The following is a 19,740-nucleotide window of genomic DNA, read 5'->3' as shown; positions in this document are numbered from 1 at the left end:
TGGTCAGAAACAATGCTCAGGTAGGCCGTGGCATTTAAACGATGCCCAATTGGCACTAAGGGGCCTAAAGTGTGCCAGGAAAACATCCCCCACACCATTACACCACCACCACCAGCCTGCACAGTGGTAACAAGGCATGATGGTTCCATGTTCTCATTCTGTTTACGCCAAATTCTGACTCTAACATCTGAATGTCTCAACAGAAATCGAGACTCATCAGACCAGGCAACATTTTTCCAGTCTTCAACTGTTCAATTTTGGTGAGCTCTTGCAAATTGTAGCCTCTTTTTCCTATTTGTAGTGGAGATGAGTGGTACCCGGTGGAGTCTTCTGCTGTTGTAGCCCATCCGCCTCAAGGTTGTGCGTGTTGTGGCTTCACAAATGCTTTGCTGCATACCTCGGTTGTAACGAGTGGTTATTTCAGTCACTGTTGCCCTTCTATCAGCTTGAACCAGTCTGGCCATTCTCCTCTGACCTCTGGCATCAACAAGGCATTTCCGCCCACAGGACTGCCGCTCACTGGATGTTTTTTCTTTTTCGGACCATTCTCTGTAAACCCTAGAGATGGTTGTGCGTGAAAATCCCAGTAGATTAGCAGTTTCTGAAATACTCAGACCAGCCCTTCTGGCACCAACAATCATGCCACGTTCAAAGTCACTCAAATCAACTTTCTTCCCCATACTGATGCTCGGTTTGAACTGCAGGAGATTGTCTTGACCATGTCTACATACCTAAATGCACTGAGTTGCCGCCATGTGATTGGCTGCTTAGAAATTAAGTGTTAACGAGCAGTTGGACAGGTGTACCTAATAAAGTGGCCGGTGAGTGTATGTCCCCTGTCATCTCTAATCCTGTGATTAATATAATCACAAATTCCTAATAATTTGTGAGGTTTCTCTCCGAATTCAAAGTATTTTTGTTTAATGAATAAAAAAGCTGAAGTAATTTTCCTAGAGAGAAGTTGATTGAGTTGATATTTCAGCTTAGTTATTTCTCTATGCAAGTCGGGAGTGGGATTTAAAGCATTCTGTCGATCTAATTGTTGTATCTGTTCTTCAAGATGTTTACATTGAGTTACTTCTTTTTTCTTTTTGGCCGCTTCATATGAGATTACACATCCACTCAGATAGGCTTTGAAAGCCTCCCATAAAGTGCATGATGTGACTTCTGGGGTATCATTGGTTTCAAAATATAATTTTATTTGAGCTTCAATGAATTCACAAAACTCCTTGTCTGTCAATAAATGAGGGTTTAGTCTCCAAGATCTACTGGGTGGATCCATACCTTCCAAATATAAATTGAATGTTAATGGGCTGTGGTCTGAGATTGATATGCTGTAATATTTCACATCAGTTGTGAATGGAACTAGTCGAGCGTCGATTAGAAAATAATCAATTCTACTATAAGAGTTGTGGACTGCCGAGAAAAAAAAAGAATAATCCCTGCCAGATGGGTTGTTAAAACGCCATAAATCTATTAAATTCATACTTTTAAGGAATGAATTTAAAAGAACACATGAATTATTTTGGGGTATTTTACGAGAAGATGATCGATCAAGAAATGGGTCTAAAGGTGTGTTAAAATCTCCTCCTATTATTAACATAGTCTGTGACAGATTGGGGAGTAAACTGAAGACTTTCTTAAAAAATGCAGGATTATCCATATTGGGAGCGTATATATTGACAAGAGTTAGAGATGTGTTATATATCTCTCCCGAGACAATGATATAGCGACCATCTTTATCGGCTATGGTGGAATTATGGATAAAGGGTACCCCTTTCTTTATTATTATGGCTGCGCCTCTTGCTTTTGTGGAGAAGGACGTGTGGTATATCTCTTTTACCCATTTAGCTTTCAGTCTGTTATGAAAATTGTTTTTTAAATATGTCTCTTGTAAAAAAGATATGTCTGAGTTTAATGACTTTAAGTGATTCAAAACTTTACCTCTTTTCACCGGGTTGTTTGCGCCCCGTATATTCCAACTTGTAAATGTCAGTCCCTTTTTAACATTCAGTACGTCCGTCGTATGTAATAGGAAGGAAAATTGGCATATGAGTGAAATAGGAAATCAAGTATCTATGCATTATAGTGAAAGAAATCATCTTCTATTGTTGCACAAAATTTGTAATTCCGCATACTCACAAACACACACATAGTAAACAACAAATAAATGAACAACACAAACTTAAATACCTTAGGCTAATCTAGAGTAGCCGCAGGAAAACAGTTAGCGGGAAAAAGCCAAAAAAAAAAAAAAACGAAACTTCCTTGTGTGAGTAACCTAACTTATGAAGACTGTTACTCTTTTTGGGGGAAGCCCCTCAAGCCAAACTATAAAGTCATGGCCATTTGTAACACAGAACAAAATATTTGTAGGTTATATTTGAAAATAAGAACATGAGAAAATAAATAAAACCTGTATAGTAATCATACGTTGTAAAAGATTTGTAAACTTAACAATATATTCTTATATATTAATCTTACTGGATACCTCTAGAACAGAGTATAAAGAGATGGTGGAAAAGCAATCCATAGAGGGAAAGATGCTATTAACTTGAATAAACATTCGTAGCTTATTGACATAGTATAAGTCTGATACAAAAGTATCTCTCTATTTGTCTTCCTTGTTATCTTACCACAGTTTGTAAGGATCCCTGTCGAAGTAGGGTACATGATGTATTATCAGTCTTTTAACTTCTTCCAGTTGATCCCGGTGGTGTTGCCGTGAGACGCTCAGCATACTCCTCGGCTTTCTGCGGATCTGTAAAGGATGACTGGGAGCCGTTGTGAGTCACTAGGAATCTCGCTGGGTAAAGCAAGCCATATTTGACGCCGGGTTGGTTGCGCAGTAGTTGCCTGGCTCTGTTGAATTGCGCCCTTCGTTTTGCCACTGATGGAGGGTAATCGGGGAAGATGCTTATGGCTTTACCTTGATACCGGAGGTTTCTCATAGCGGCAGCTTTGCGGAGAATGTTTTCCAGGACGTGATAGTAATGAAGACATATTACGAATGGGCGAGGTGGGTCAGAGGGGTTCGAGCGTTGGCGAAGGGTTCTGTGGGCTCTGTCAATAAGCGGGGCCTCGTCCAACGAGAGTACGTCTTTCAACAAGTTGGCAATAAAGTCCCTCGGTTTTGTCGTTTCCGAGCCTTCTCGTACACCCGTAATTCTGATGTTGTTTCTACGAGACCTTCCTTCTAAATCTTCGTTCTTTTGTTTAATACTGACAACTTCAGCACTGAGATTAGCCACCTGTTGCTCAAGTTGGTTAATGCTATCAGAGTGTGTAGTGGTGGCCTCTTCTATGTCAGTGAGTTTAGCTTGTTGCATCTGAGATTTCGCTTCAAGATTAGCAATAGACACCTGGACGACGTTGTTAGCCGTAACAATCTCCTCTCTCAAGTCGTTGTACACATGCTCAATGCGTTTGTCCAAATTCTCACAGATGTCATCCTTTATCTTGGTCATTTCACCTCTGAGTGCAGTAATGGCAGCGAGTAGCGCTCGGTTAGATGGATCCTCTTCATCACCGCTGGAGTCTTCGGTCTGTGTACCAGGCAAGGCCGGTGGTTGGTTGAGGCCTAGTTGAGTCGATTTTGGTTTCTTGGGTTTTTGTTTGCTCATGTTGAGATATCCAGTCGTGCTTGAAGTCTTAATATTTTAAAAGTAAATGCGCTCTGAAAGCATAAAATCTACATGGTTGTTGGCTCTTGAAAGTAGTTTTTAGCGGATGCATCTTACTCTGTCATTGCTCAGTGGCGCCACCCCTGTATTCATTGTCAACGCAGTGCAGCAGCTGCCAGACCTAGAGCGGGCTATCTAGCGAGCTCATAGGCTGCTCTGCGGCAACTGCAGAAGCCTATGGGTGAACCCGGCGTGACGTCACGCCCTATGAGGAGCGCCCGCGCCCTCATGGCATCACAGCCCGCCAGAATGGGCGTGGCTTGGTGTATAAAAGCGGGTATATTACAAAGCCCACTTCCCTGGTTTTCAACGACTGAAGCAAAGTCGGTCGAGGCGCGAGCACGGCCGGTTACGCAATACTCGTTCCCTCTACTAGAGAGAACCGAGGTTCTGTTAGGTAACCGATACGTTCTCTTACGAAAGGTTCTCTCGTATTGCGTAAGTTAGCTTACGCTACGGGAACACTTTGTCAATGCCGTGCGTGCCAAGCATCCACTACATGAGCCCCAGGGGAAACCCGGGAGCCCTGATAGCGGGAAATAAGGCGGCCAGCAAGCCAGTGCGGGCCGACACATGTACATAAGCACTAAAAGGGAACAACAGAACGTTGGCTCCGGTCTGTGTAAGCATATAGCATATACCCAATAGTGCAGCTCAACCAGGAGAGCTGATTCACGTGAGAGTAGCCTGCGCACGATATATTTGGACAGTACTGACATCTCACTTATAACGCCAGAAGTTTTGCCTGCAGGGCGGGAACTTACAGATTATAGAATCTGACAAATGTGAACGGGGAAGTCCCGCCCGCCGCCACACATATGTCATTAATGGGAGGCCATGCACGAGGAGACCATGCCTCTAGTGGAATGAGCCCTAATGCCTAACGGGCATTGCAGACCTTTTGACGCGTAAGCAGCCGCAATAGCGTCCACTATCCATCTGGACAGGGTCTGTTTTGAGGCGGCGAGACCTTTCGCGCGCCCACCAAACAAAACAAAGAGCTGCTCCGAGCATCTGAAAGAGGCGGAGCGTGCAGTATAAAATCTCAGCGCTCTGACTGGGCAGAGGAGATTAGTATCACACTCACTATCGGATGCTGGCAGAGCCGATAGGGAGATGACCTGCGCTCTAAAGGGAGTACCAATCACTTTAGGAACGTAGCCATGTCTAGGCTTGAGGATGACTTTAGAGTCATTTGGCCCAAACTCGAGACACGCGGTGCTGACAGACAGCGCGTGAAGGTCCCCCACACGTTTGACTGATGGGCCAGCGCATCCTCGTTCTTTAAAAGGAACGCTGGGCATTGAGCGTTGTCCTTTGACGCAAAGAGGTCGACTTCCGCTCTGCCCGAAAAGGCGCCATCATTTCTGGACTGTTTGTGGGTGCATCGGCACGTGCGTCGCCCTCAGCGAGCGCAAGTGGCACTGAGACCATACCAGAATGTGTTCCGCCAGATCGCAGAGGTTCCTGGATCTGACACCGCCCTGACAATTCAAATAGGACACCACGCACATGTTGTCCGAACGGACTAGAACGTGGTGGTCCTGTAAAATCGGGAGAAAACTTGTCAGCGCGTTCTCGACCGCTCTCATTTCCAGACAGTTTATGTGAATGAGCTTCTCTTGGTCTGTCCAAAGACCAAAGACTGGTGTGCCCTCGCAGAGCGCGCCCCAACCTGAGTTGGACGCGTCTGTCGAGATGACCTTTCGGTGTGAGACTGCCCCATCATGACTCCCCGCTGAAACCAGTCGGCCACTGACCAAGGCTGCAGAGCTGTAATACAGGTCTGAGTCACTGTGATCCGTTGGCGGCCGGCGGTCCAAGCCCGGCGAGACGCACGGGCATTCAGCCAGCGCTGAAGCGGGCGCATGCGCAGTAGACCTAACTGGAGTACTGCCGCAGCTGAAGCCATACAGCCTAACATCCTTTGAAATTTTTTCAAAGGAATGAGGCTGCCCTTCCGAAAAGACGCAGCTAGGCATTGCACACGGCGCGCGCGCTGTGTTGACAAACGAGCCGTCATAGTCACAGAGTCCAGTTCTATTCCTAGAAAGGAAATTAACTGACTGGGCTGTAATGAGCTCTTGGTCCAGTTGACCGAGAGACCCAAGCTTTTCAGATGACTGAGGAGCACTGCCCTGTGAGATAAAAGTTCTATCTTTGACTGTGCTATAATCAGCCAATCGTCCAGTTCGCAACAATTCGCAAGCCCTGAGTTCTCAAGGGGGCAAGGCCGCGTCCATGCATTTCGTAAATGTACGGGGTGCTAAGGACAGGCCGAACGGAAGGACAGTGTATTGATAAACCCGACCGTCGAAGGCGAATCTCAAGAATGGCCTGTGATGGGGAATTATCTGGATCTGAAAATAGGCATCCTTCAGATCGAGAGATATGAACCAGTCCCTCGGGCGAACCTGCTCGAGTAGTGGTTGTAAGCATTTTGAACGGTCTTTTCACAAGCACTTTGTTCAAATATCTCTGGTCTAGGATGGGTCTGAGGCCACCGTCTTTCTGTGGTACAAGAAAATAACGGCTATAAAAACCTGACTCTCTCAGAGCGGGTGGTACCAGCTCTATAGCCCTTTTGCACAACAGATTCGGTATTTCTTTGCGGAGTAGATGTGCTACATCTGTGTTCACAGTCGTCGCGACCTGCGCTCGAAAGCGCGGGGGACGCCGATCGAACTGAAGCGAATAGCCCTGTCTTATTGTGTTTAGCACCCATTCTGACACCCCTGGTATAGCTTCCCATGCTTTTATATGTGTAGCTAGGGGTCGAATGGCCTCCGGGCTCTGATTGCCACACTGTGTGGGATTTACAGACTGAACCGGAGGTGTGTGCGCGGCGCGCGGGCGCGCTCTCGGTGCTTGAACACTGCGGCTCGCAGACAGCAGTGACAAGCTGTTTTGTATTTAGCATCCATCCCGATTGCAGTGAATGGGGAGCGTGTTTTGATCACTTCGTGATGCGCGAGCCGCGCCCTGGGCGGAGTGCATTTTCGTAAGCGTGAGCTCTTGTGAGCGGGTACGAGACTTACATATTTGTATAATGCCCCGACCTCTGTGGGTGGGGGCGTTTTATGATAGCCTTGCGGTATACAGGCGACGCTCTGGGCAAAGCGTTTATCCGTAAGCGTGCACGCTTGGGAGCGGGTACGAGACTTACGTTCATATTCTGTCTGATATAAGTCAAGTCAAGTCAAGTCATCCTTATTTATATAGCGCTTTTAACAATGGATTGTTTCAAAGCAGCTTTACAGAGACAAACATAATTTAAGGTAACAGAGATTGTGTTGGCTTTATAGTGATTCTCAAATAATGTTATTTCCAGCTAAAGTTTGTTTTGATTGATTACTTCTGTTGAAATTATCATTTGTTATTAAATTAGGGGCCGCTAAGACGACGCCGTTCTCTCTAAACAGACTTTAAACGTGAACCTGTGATAAATGCTGGTGGCGTTCACATGCGCATTAAGAATTTATTCTATAGTTATGTGCTTTTGAATATATGTGCACAGGTTTGTAATTCCTTACAAACCATGCCTAAACAAACTACTTCTCTTGCCTATAATTGATACAGAATTTTGTTTTATTTTATCACTTCGGGGTTGGTACGCGAACCGGAATCACAACGCTTTATCTGTAGAGTGGGAAAGGGATCCTCCATAGGGAGAGGCTAGTTGGCACTTCAGCACTGCGTTGTCATCGGGTCCAGGCAAAGGTCCTAGTCAGATCTGGATACGGCCTGGATCCGGCAGGCTGCGGAAAAACCTCGGGATAAACAAAGACACTAAAATTAGTGTAGATGCCATTCTTCTTTTGATGTAACGAGTGCATCAGGATTTAAGGGAAGTGTTCACAGTTCCGGCTGACCTAATCTAAGCAGCCTAACATTGAATTATAGTGGTCTATAATGTATTATGTGAATGCTAGGTCAAAGAGATGTGTTTTTAGTCTAGCTTTGAACTGACAGAGTGTGTCTGCTTCCCGGACAATGGTAGGAAGACTGTTCCCAAGTTTTGGTGCTAAATAGGAAAAGGATCTACCGCCAGCAGTCGATTTTGATATTCTAGCTATTATCAACTGGCCCGAATTGTGAGATCGCAATAGACGTGAAGGACTATAATGCGTTAAGAGCTCGCTCAAGTACTGCGGAGCTAAACCATTTAGTGCTTTGTAAGTAATCAACAATATTTAAAAATGTATACGATGTTTAATAGGCAGCCAATGCAGTGTTGACAGAACCGGGCTAATATGGTCATATTTCCTGGTTCCAGTAAGAACTCGAGCTGCTGCGTTTTGAACTAGCTGTAGTTTATTTATTAAGCGTGCAGGGCAACCACCCAGTAGAGCATTACAATAATCTAGCCTTGATGTCATGAAAGCATGAACTAACTGTTCCGCATTTGTTAACCCTCTGGGGTCTGAGGTGTTTTTGGGGTCATTGAGATGTTTTGTCATGCCCTGACATTTGTGCTTATTTCAGTTACTTACAACATACCATTTGCCAACATATAAATTTGCTGTATTCAGCACAAACTCTGCTACAATAATATTTGACCAAAATGGATGTACATGTTTGCATTTTATAGAAAAAAAATATTATGCGTGGTTAGTACGTTTTGGGGGAAAAAAAATGTCACCGCAATAAGGCCATTTAACACATACTGAATAATTGTCCACAAGACTTTTGAGTTACTATTCCTGTAGGCTAGAATTTTTACTTCAAAATGAAGTGAAAATCATTCTGACCACTCTTTCACAAACAACAATATAATGATTTAAATTTCTTACGTCAGTTTTTGGTCAGCACTGCTGTATGCGTGGGAGTGTGAATGACCATGAATATTAATGTGATTTACACCTGGGTGGGAAGACTAAAGACACTCCCCCAATGGCCCATCAAGGTGCTGTGAGGCAGCCTGAACTAAGAATGATTCAATGATGAATAAAAAGTTAAAAAGAACAGCATTTATTTAAAATAGAAATCTTTCCTAAGAACGTAAAGACTTAAAGTCACTTTAACAAGTTACTAACACCTAACACATCCTTTCAAAAAAACAAACATAAAAAGACCAAACTTTTTTTTTTTTTATATATATATATATAAAAAAGTGGACTGCCTGTTGCTTGCCTGCTTGTTTGCCTTGGCTCTCTTCGGAACTGGTGGATGGACGTGTTCATTGTCACATCTGTTATAAAAAAGAAAAAGCATGAGCATGCTGATAACACAATCAAGTTAACTGTATTATTATCATTATCAATCACTAATTGCCATGGATATTTTTTATTTTTTTTAAATTTCACACAAGTATAGGTAGCCTACATTTACATTATGACGATGTAAACACAATTAGGCTAAATTTCATCTGTAAAATATTACGTCTGTGCACTTACTCAGTATGATTCTCGATCGCACTGAGAACTGAACGACACCTGCGCGTCCCTCTGCGAGGTGCTGGCGAAGGAGAGCATGATCCAAACACATTCCTAAAAAAAAACAAAAAAAAAACTGTTAGCATACATTATCCAAAGTAAACTGATGGACAATTAATGGGTATGGATGCACAATGTATGTATATATCTGTTGATGGGCCATGGGACGGAGAAATATCTGTTGATGGGCCATATAGACCGCACGCATTTAGTGATAGGCCTACACGCAATGAACGGATCATTCGCAAACGACACATCACTACATTTCAAACATTTACACCTGTATTCAACATTTACACCTGTATTATTTACGCATGATATAGTGTCATAGGCTAACCAAAACTGAACATTTAATTATATAAAAAATATATTGTATTTAGACCTCTTTTACCGGAGCCTGAAATATATTTTTCGTTATATAACCTAAGCAGTTATTCGCAAACAAAATAGGCTACATTACGCATAAGGCACTATTTTAGCATAAGTAGTGTCATAGGCTAACCAAAACTCAACATTTTTATATAAAAAATATATTGTATTTAGACAGTAGGCTATCACATATTTTACCGGAGGCTGAAATATATTTCACTAAATCAATAGGCTATACCTAAACATGCAGTTATTCGCAAACAAAATACATAACGCATAAGGCAGTATTTTAGCATGATAATCAGTGTCACAAGCTAATCAAAATGTCTCGGTTACGGATGTAACCCTCGTTCCCTGAGTAGGGAACGGAGACGTTCCGTCGGATGACGACGAATGGGGTTTTGCTTAGAAAGCCAATCGACTTCGAGTACTACAAAACGAGCCAATGGCAAAGAAATGCCATGGGTCTGCGTAATTTGCATTGCGTAACTCCGCCTCACCTCGTGGGTATTTAAGGAGAACGCTGGCAGCAAATAGGCATGTTTCTTCGCTGAGGAGCCAAGACTGAGCTCAGGCGATCCCCGCGGTACAGCGGAGAGTGGCAGGAAGACGGAACGTCTCCGTTCCCTACTCAGGGAACGAGGGTTACATCCGTAACCGAGACGTTCCCTTTCGTTGTCACTCCGAGTTCCGTCGGATGACGACGAATGGGGATACCAGTCTAATCACACCACCTTCTCAGCTGTCTTCCAGTGCCCTGCGTAAATCTGAGATCCCTGTCGTGAGACTAGCACGGACGAAGGACTCCTATTTAGCACAGGAATACCAAGGTACACTGGGGAGCATATCCCAGATTTTGGGGGAATATGCAATTACTGCCAACCCAGAGGGGGGGACTTAAGAATACACATATGACCCGAGGGATGCATATGGGGAATCACTGGGGTGTCCAGCCGCAGGTGGAATATTTCAACCCCAGGGGTGGCAAGGTGGCTTGCCAAGGGAAAGACACATGCTCAGAGAGGCTTACAGTGGAAATACACATGTGGGGGGAGCCTTTCCCTTCAGCTTCCCACCATAACAGACAAAGAGCTGGTCTGAGGTCCTGAAACACTGCGTTCTGTCTACATAGATGCGAAGAGCATGTACTGGACAGAGCAGTGCCAAGGCTGGGTCTGCCTCCTCCGGGGGCAGCGCTTGCAGGTTCACCACCTGGTCCCGAAAGGGAGTGGTAGGAACCTTGGGCACATATCCAGGCCGGGGTCTCAGGATCACGTGAGAGTAAGCCGGCCCGAATTCCTAGCACGCTTCGTCAACGGAGAATGCGTGCAGGTCCCCTACCCTCTTGATGGAGGCCAATGCAGTCAGAAGCGCTGTCTTCATTGACAGGAAGTTAAGCTCGACCGACTGCAAAGGCTCAAAGGGAGCGCTGCGCAGGGCAGTTAAAGACCACTGCGAGGTCCCAAGAGGGTACGAGAGGAGGGCGAGGAGGATTCAGTCTCCTCGCTCCCCTCAGGAACCTGACGATCAGGTTGTGCTTTCCCACGGATCTCCCATCCACTGCATCGTGATGTGCGGCAATAGAGGCAACATACACTTTGAGGGTGGAGGGAGACAGCCCTCACTCCAACCCATCTTGCAGGAAAGAAAGCACGGAACCGATCGAACACCTTCAGGGGTCTTCTTGGTGAGAAGAACACCACTCAACAAACAGGTTCCACTTCAGGGCATAAGCAAGCCTCGTAGAGGGTGCTCTCGCAGAAGTGATGGGGTCTACGACTGACTGTGGTAGATCAATCTAGAACCTCCGCGTCCCGTCCAGGGACTAGACATGTAGTTTCAAGAGGTCTGGACGTGGGTGCCATATGGTGACCCGTCCCTAAGAGAGAAGGTCCTCCCTCAGAGGAATGGGCCAGGGAAGGAGCTTTCGAGAGGAGCACAAGTTCGGGGAGCCAGATGCGGTTGGGCCAATAAGGGGCAACTAGCTAGACCTGCTCCTCTTCCTCCCTGACATTGCACAGTGTTTGTGCAAGAAGGCTCACTGGGGGAAACGCATACATGCGGAGGCCCCGGGGCCAGCTGTGTGCCAGCACATCCGTGCCCCAGGTCCCCTCGGTCAGGGAGTAAAACAACTGGCAATGGGAAGAGTCCGGAGAGGCAAACAGATCTATCTGTGTGGCCCCGAAATGGTCCCAGATCAGCTGGAACGCCTGGGGATGGAGTCGCCACTCTCCCTGGGCCACAGGCTGTCGTGAGAGCTCAGAAAAACGAAGGGTCTGACCACAGGCTGAGGGTTTGACGGCAGGCCGGGTTGATTGTCACACGGAGCGTGCCGCTCTGCCACGCCCACCTCGGGACTCGGCCGTGAAGCCAGTGCTGAAGCGGTCTCATATGGAGCAAGTCGAGCGGCGTTACTACGGCTGCGGATGCCATATGCCTCAGGAGCCTCTGAAAAGATTTCAGTGGGATCACTGTTCTGCTCTTGATAGTATTCAGGCAGTTCAGCACCGACCGGACACGTTCCTTTGTGAGGCGGAGATGGTACAGAGGAGCCAGCTTGAACGGTTGGGAAGCACTCTCCAGGCTTCCACAAAACCGGGCCAGGGGTACCAGAGGCACCACAGACATACCCGGGGTGGGGCAGCGAGGTGGAGGACAGGGACCTGGCTCGGAAGGGGTTCTTAGTGTGTGGTGCAACACTTACCAGTCTCCATGGGTCGGCAGGGGATACGGAAGAAGGCGTAATCGGGTCCTCGAACTGCACCTGGCTGCCGCCTGGCGACACAAGAGGGGGCTGAGGGGTGCAAGACTTTACAGGGTCGCACACCGCCAGTCTGACCCTCTTGGGACTCAGGAACTGAGGAATTTGCTCTTTTGACAATTCGGGTATCGCTGGACTCCTGGGAGCCAGTGGCAGAACGGTAACCATCTGAAGAGCTCGTCCCTCCCATCCCTGGGTGGGCTGTCTTAGTCTTACGCTTGCCACCTGGTATGGCAGCGACTGAGACAGGCTGGATGGCCTGCCTGCGGCTGGCTCCACGCTGAGGCCTGGGTGGAGGCTGCTGTGGAAGCCCAGCAGAAGCAGGAGCGGCGGCAGGGGGATGGAAGAGCAGGCTGATGAACTGCCACCTGCGGCGGGGTGGAGGCAGCAGTGGGCCGCCGGGCCAGGATGTGTCGGATGGCCTCCGTCTGCGCTTGGGCGGCAGAGAACTATTGGGCGCAGTTCTCCACCGCGTCGCCGAACAGCCCAACCTGGGAAATTGGGGAGTCCAGGAACCGAACCTCGTCCGCATCTGCCATATCAACCAGGCTGAGCCAACGATGGCGCTCCTAGACCTCCAGCGTGGACATGGCTAGACCGATCACGCAAGCCGCAACGCTAGTGCCCCAGAGGGACAAGTCTTTTGTGGTGCGGAGCTCACTCATGAGCACACGGTCTAGGCTACCCTCGTGCATGTCCATGAGTGCCTTAGCCTGATAGACCTGTAGCAACACCATGGCATGCAAAGAGGAAGCGACTTGTCCACAGGCTTTGTAAGCTCTGCCCATAAGAACAGACGAGAACTCACAGGCCTGAGAGGGGAGACGAGGATCCCCCGTCCAAGAGGCAGCGGCTGCTGGACACAAGTGTGCCGCGACAGACCGCTCCACTGGAGGGATAGCCTCGTAACCCTTCACCGCTCCTCCGTCAAGGGTAGTGAGGGAGGAGGAGCTATCTAGGCAGTTTCTGGCAGTAAAAGGTGCACATCCACAACCCACTTCAGGAAAGAAAGGTACTGGGGCGGCAGGCTGAGAACCAGCATGGCCAGCCCCAAGAAACCAATCATCCAACCGAGACTGAGTGGGATACAGTGGAGGATTCCACTTTTCAGCATAGCTGACATTTCTGGATCTGGCTGGGGCAATGTTACACTCCCAGAGGGAGATAATGCAGCCGAGTCATCATCTCTAGAGGTCAGCTCACCCTCCGATGCTGCAATCCTGTCCTCTGGAGGGGCCTCTAATGAAACAGCTGGTCGGTCTATTACAGAGGGAACAGCACGCTCAACGGTGTGATGGAGGAGTGAGGATCACACAGGAAATGGTTACCGGGCGGGTATTCCATCACTATCCTCCGATCACCCATCCCACACGAACCCCAGGGTGAAGCATGGTAATGGGGACTCCAGCTTTGCAGACGAAGGCGAGTCTCGTTCTCAACACCCATTCCCTGCAATGGGAACATGAGCCATCCACAAAAGCTGTTTCAGCGTGCTGTAAGCCCAAACACGTGATGCAACAAATGTGACCGTCAGAAACAGGAAATGAAAACTCTCACCAGTGCCAGAGCACAAAGGGGAATGATCGTGGCAACACTGACAGGTATGGTGCAGCCTGTACCAGTGAAGCACTCTTTCTTCGCCCTCAACCGGCTGTCAGACAAACACACACAGAATGGTGATGCTGTTAAAACAGCAGTTGAGAGCTCAGAAGCTCGCGATCACCGCTGCACTCGCGCTGTAGAACCACCAGCACCAGGAGAGACTTCCTGAAGAACACCGACACACTCGCTCATTGTAATATAACAACACTCTTCAGAGACATCGACATGAAGACCTATCGGCTCCAAAGCGAAAGACAACTGGTGCGTGCATCTACTTCCGTATTTATACCTGCGCTACACCCATGTGTATTGGCTAGTTTTATCAATACTCGAAGATAACAGGCTCCCTAAGCGTGATCCCAATCATTTGACACGTCGACCGTGAGCGACTGAGAGGGAACTATAATTCTTGAAATCTGTAATTGTATCTTCATTAGTGAAATGTCAGCACAGGCTGACATTCAAATTCATATTTATGTGTGTGTGCACATGTGCATATATCTGTGTGTGCATGTATGTGCTTGTATTTAGAGGGGTGTGTGTGTGTGTGTGTATATATATGTATAATAATATATACACACACAGAGAGAGGAGCTGGATGTGTTGCTGACCTTTTATGAGAATGAACCATATCGTTTCAAATAGGAAGACATTTTCTCTTAAATAGTAGGGCTAAGCAATTACAGCATATATTACCTAAACCAGTGGTCTCCAACATGGTGCCCGCGGGCACCTGGTAGCCCGCATGGAGTCTCTGAGTCGCCCGCCGAGCACGTTCTAAAAATAGCCTTAATTGTAATCTTTCATTTATTTATTTATTTTTAGTTTTTATTTATGGTGATGCCATAAAATGAGAAAATAACTAATGGTAATATTTCATATACCATTAAAACATAATAAAATATAAAATAATTAAAAATATTTAGAATCTGCACGTCGAGCACGTAAAAAAAAAAAAACGTAACGTAACTTCTGTGAGTTGAGGCGATCGCGGGAAGACGGTACATACATAAGATAAATTGAACTATAAAAAAAGAAAAAAAGATTAATTATGGCTGATGATGCAGGTCATGCAAAAAAGAAGAAGACTTATTATTTTAATGAGGAGTGGGAGACAGAATTCCTCTTCACTAACGTTAAAGATAAAGCTGTATGCCTCATCTGTGGAGCTAGCATTGCGGTTGCCAAGAGACACAATGCGGAGAGACATTTCACCACAACCCACAAGACCTTCAATGTTCATTATCCACCAGGTACATCACTTAGAAAAGAAAAAGTAAGTGAGATGAAAACAACATTAAGCAGGCAGCAATCATTTTTTACAAAACCCGCTAAAAAGTCACAGGCTGCAACCGAAGCTTCATTTAGAGTTGCTCATTTTTTAACGAAACACAAAAAACCTTTCTCTGATGGTGAAATCGTCAAGGGAGCAATGACTGTGATAACCAACACTCTGTTTAAAGATCACAAGAATGGAAATGAAATAATGTCCTCAGTCTCCGATGTTCAACTTGCGGCTAACACTATTGCGAGACGAGTCTCGGCTATGTCAGCGAACGTAACGGAGCAGCTGGAGAAAGACTTGGGTTCGTGCAAATGGTTCTCCATCCAGTGTGATGAATCTGTGGATTCTAGTAGTACAGCGCAGCTCATGGTTTTCATCATAATGGTATTCAGTGATTTGTCAGTGAAAGAGGAATTTTTAACATTACTGCCCCTCAAGACAACAACGAGGGGTGTTGATATTTATGATGCGGTGAAGAAGTACTTCGTGGAAAAGAACGTGCCATTTGAAAAGTTGGTATCGGTAACAACAGATGGAGCCCCTGCAATGACTGGCCAGCATGCAGGCTTCGTTGCGCTATGCAGAGGAGACCCAGATTTCCCAAAGTTCCTAAATTACCACTGCATTATACACCAACAGGCACTGTGCGCCAAAGTGATGGGATTTGATCACGTCATGACTCCAGTCGTTAAAATCATTAACAGCATCCGGTCCAAAGCGAAACAGCACAGGTCATTCAAGGTACTTCTGGAGGAGCTGTCAGCTGAATATGGTGACCTATTGCTTCACACAGAAATTCGATGGCTGAGCAGAGGAAGGATTTTGCAACGTTTTTTATCACTTTTGTGTGAAATCAAAGTGTTCATGGAATCCAGAGGGGAGGACACCTCTTGTCATTTTGTATTAAAATTGTGTTTAAATGTGTTCAGTGTAATGGGATCTACAGAAAAAAAATTATAAATACAATTATAATTGTAATTTTTTTAATATAAATTCCTATAAATAGGATTGATTGATGAATAAAAACAATCTAATAATTAATAATAATTTAAAATGCTTGTGAGAAATGATTTACATTTATTAAGCCATGATGTCAATATTCATTTCATTACTTAGACATATTTTGGTGATTAAAAGTAAAGTGGAAAAAGTGCCACAGTGTTTGTTTATTTTATGACATATTTTAAAAATGAGAAATTGTTTATTTTTATATAAAAAATCGCATTTCTTTCTTTTTGCTCTATCGAAACCGTAACGAACCGTGTCAGCACTGTATCATATTGAACCTAACCGTGAATTTTGTGAACCGTTACACTAATATATAATTATAAATTCAATTGTCATAGTATTTCACAATATTACTGTTTGTTGTTGTATTTTTCAAAACTTGAAAGGGGTGTGTGTGTGTGTGTGTGTGTGTGTGTGTGTGTGTGTGTGTGTGTGTGTGTGTGTGTGTGTGTGTGTGTGTGTGTGTGTGTGTGTGCGTGTGCCTATACAAACAAGTAGCCCTCTAGACTATTTTATTCCTTCAGGGAGCCCTCACTCACAAAAAGGTTGGAGACCCCTGAAAAACAGTAGAATGCTAGTAACCAATTCTAAACATTTGGAATGTTTCTATGTGTCAGTTTAGAAATGTTGCATATTTGTAAAAAAAAAAAAAAAAAGTCTTTCTCTCGTATAAAATGTTAGAGATGACAGACTCAGAGTGAGAGAGGAGGTATCAAACAGGATGACAGTTGAGGTAAACTTTGAGTAACCAGTAGACAATGGAACAACAGGAGACAGACGATCCGGAGACTTGAATTGACGAGTACAACCACACACACACCTGTTTTTGGCAATGAACTTAAAGAATTAACTGAACCGTCTGAAATATATTAAAGGGAAAGGAGAGAACGCTGGAGTATGATCACAGGAGCAGGTAATCCAGCAAGAGGAAAATCACAGGAGGCCTGTATACGCCAGCAAGGGCATGCTCTCTGAGCTCCAAGTTGAGACTAGACTATAAGTGCAACTGAAGTGTGTGCTTTTATCCTGAGTGATTGACGAGGGAATGAGCTGCGGGTGATCATTGAGTGTGTGCAGGTGAGAGCCAGGAGGGATTCTGGGAAACGCAGTGCTGAGGTGACTGGGCTGGTGACTGGAGAAGATTGTGACATAACAAACACACACTGTAAGAAATCAATCCATAGAAAAACAGAAAAGGTGCTGGTAATGTTACAGTACAGTACAATATCGGTTAAATTTATTGACATTTCCTTTAACCCTAAAGAGTGCATTGTGCAATGCAATGCATAATTCAAAAACAGGGAAAATTCCATATTCATATATATGGATCCAAATTTATATTCCATATAATTTCATATTAACACAGTACATTTGACCCTGTTTTTCCGGACTCTTCTCTTAGAGTGCAGGCAGCTTTATACCGTTAGTGCAAACAAAATAAAGAGCAAATGATGCACATTAAAGGATTAGTTCACTTTAAAAAAAAACTTTTGCTGATAATTTACTCACCCCCATGTCTTTCTTTCTTCAGTTGAAAAGAAATGAAGGTTTTTGATGAAAACATTCCAGGATTGCAATGCTCGCCTTGCTCTGTTCTGTGATGCGCGTTCGTGAGGTCACGTAATACACAATTACATTGAAAAGGTCTCACAGAACAGAGCAAGTCGAGTATTTGTGCTTATAAAACTTTTTTATTAATTTTTTAAATGACCGATCGTTTCTCTAGATAAGACCCTTATTCATCGTCTGGTATCGTTTAAAGACCTTTGAAGCTGCACTGAAACTGTCATTTGGACCTTGAACCGTTTGGGGCCCATTGAAGTCCAAAATATGGAGAAAAATCCTGGAATGTTATGGAAGTAAAGTAATGTCAAATGCTTTTGAAACAAAAAGCATGTTGAATTGCACCAATTGAAAAAAAAAATATGCATTTCGTTAACCATGCTTTGTATTTTAATCCATTGTATTTTTAAGGCTTGCATTTTTATGGGCTGAAATTCAACATGGTTGAATATTTAAGCTGTGAATATTTCAATTAAAAACATTTCAAACAAATTTTCATTATTAACTTTTGTACTTAAAATACATTGAAGTGCATCAGTTTGCCTCTGGTGCGGCGCTTTATACAAATATAAAATATAAAAAATATTAAAATTTTCAAACATTATAAAACTGTTCTAAATAACGGTTTAAAAGTATTTAGTTTATGCAGTACAGTAGAAATGTTCTTTATCAAAATATTACATGCACAAACACATTTTTGAAAAATGCATTTTTTTAGTACATACAAAACTCACTCTCACAATAATTTACCCAATTGACTCTAATATGCAGAAGCAGAAAACAGGAAAAAAGCCTTAAAGGGGTCATATAATGCCATTTTTGTACAAGCTAATATGATTCTCTAGGGTCTAAATTAAAAGTTTGTAATATACTTTAATTTAAAATTCTCATTGGTATTGTAAGAAAACACTTATTTTACCTGGTCAAAAACAGCTCTGTTTTCAGCACGCCGTTTCAGTGCATATGACTTTAAATGATAATGAGCTTTGCTCACCCCGCCTCTCTGTTCTGTGCGTACACGTTTGTAACACAATAACACAATAACCATAACGCGTTGTTCAGTGTAAACGTGGGATTATGAATTATATTGAGAACATCATACATAGAAAACATGCCGTAATGTACCCTGAGTATAAACCTTAGTCGCATTCATTGTGAAGCGTGCAGCTAGCATTTGCAAAGATTAATATATTAATATAAAGTTTAATAAAACGTTACACTCACTTCCGCTCTTCTAGAGGTTCAGCAGGAATACGAATAGTTGGTACCGATCCTTTTTTCATGAGCAGCTTCTTAGCAAATCCAGCTTTATACTGATTCTCGTTTATAAAGCAGTCTGGTGAGAAATGATTCGCGCAAACATGAGAGCATTGACGTTGCTCGTGGGGAATATTCCCTTCGAAAACAAACACAGCCACTGCGTCTTCAGCGGTTCGGATTTAGGAACATTAAAATGACTGCGGTGTTCGTTATTACACCCAAGAACAGAACACCACAATCGCTTAGACGCCATTCTGCTCATAGACAGTGCTCCAGCATATCAACAATGACCGCGCTGGTCCGCTCGGACCAGGGGCGTAATTTGTGGGGGGGATGGGGGGGATATAACCCCCCCAATATTTAAATCTATGCATTACAACCCCCCCCCCCCCCCCCCCCATTATTTATACCATGATCACAATATCAGGAGGCATACCCAAACTTCAACCCCCCCAATGTTCAAACCAAATCTACGCCCTTGTCTCGGACTATGATTGACAGCTGGCTCACGAGCGAGGGCGGGTCTGTGTTGAAACGCTCCTGTCAATCAACAATCGCGGGAGGGGCGTCCGACCGTGTGACGTCACAGGCTCGAACGGCTCGATTTGAGGCAGGGGAAAACATATAAGGAGATTAAAACAAAAACACTGGATGGATTTTTATCATTATATGATGGTTGTGTACAGGCACTGCCAACACACATTTCAGTACAATCAACTTGTAAATGTGCATGTACCATTATATGACCCCTTTAAAGACTGAATCATTGTATAG

The sequence above is a fragment of the Rhinichthys klamathensis genome, unplaced genomic scaffold (assembly GCF_029890125.1).
Source record: "Rhinichthys klamathensis goyatoka isolate OS25496 unplaced genomic scaffold, OSU_Roscu_1.1 h1tg000230l_1, whole genome shotgun sequence".
Lineage (NCBI taxonomy): Eukaryota > Metazoa > Chordata > Actinopteri > Cypriniformes > Leuciscidae > Rhinichthys > Rhinichthys klamathensis.
The sequence above is the reverse complement of the archived record's forward strand: the minus strand, read 5'-3'. Positions refer to the sequence as shown.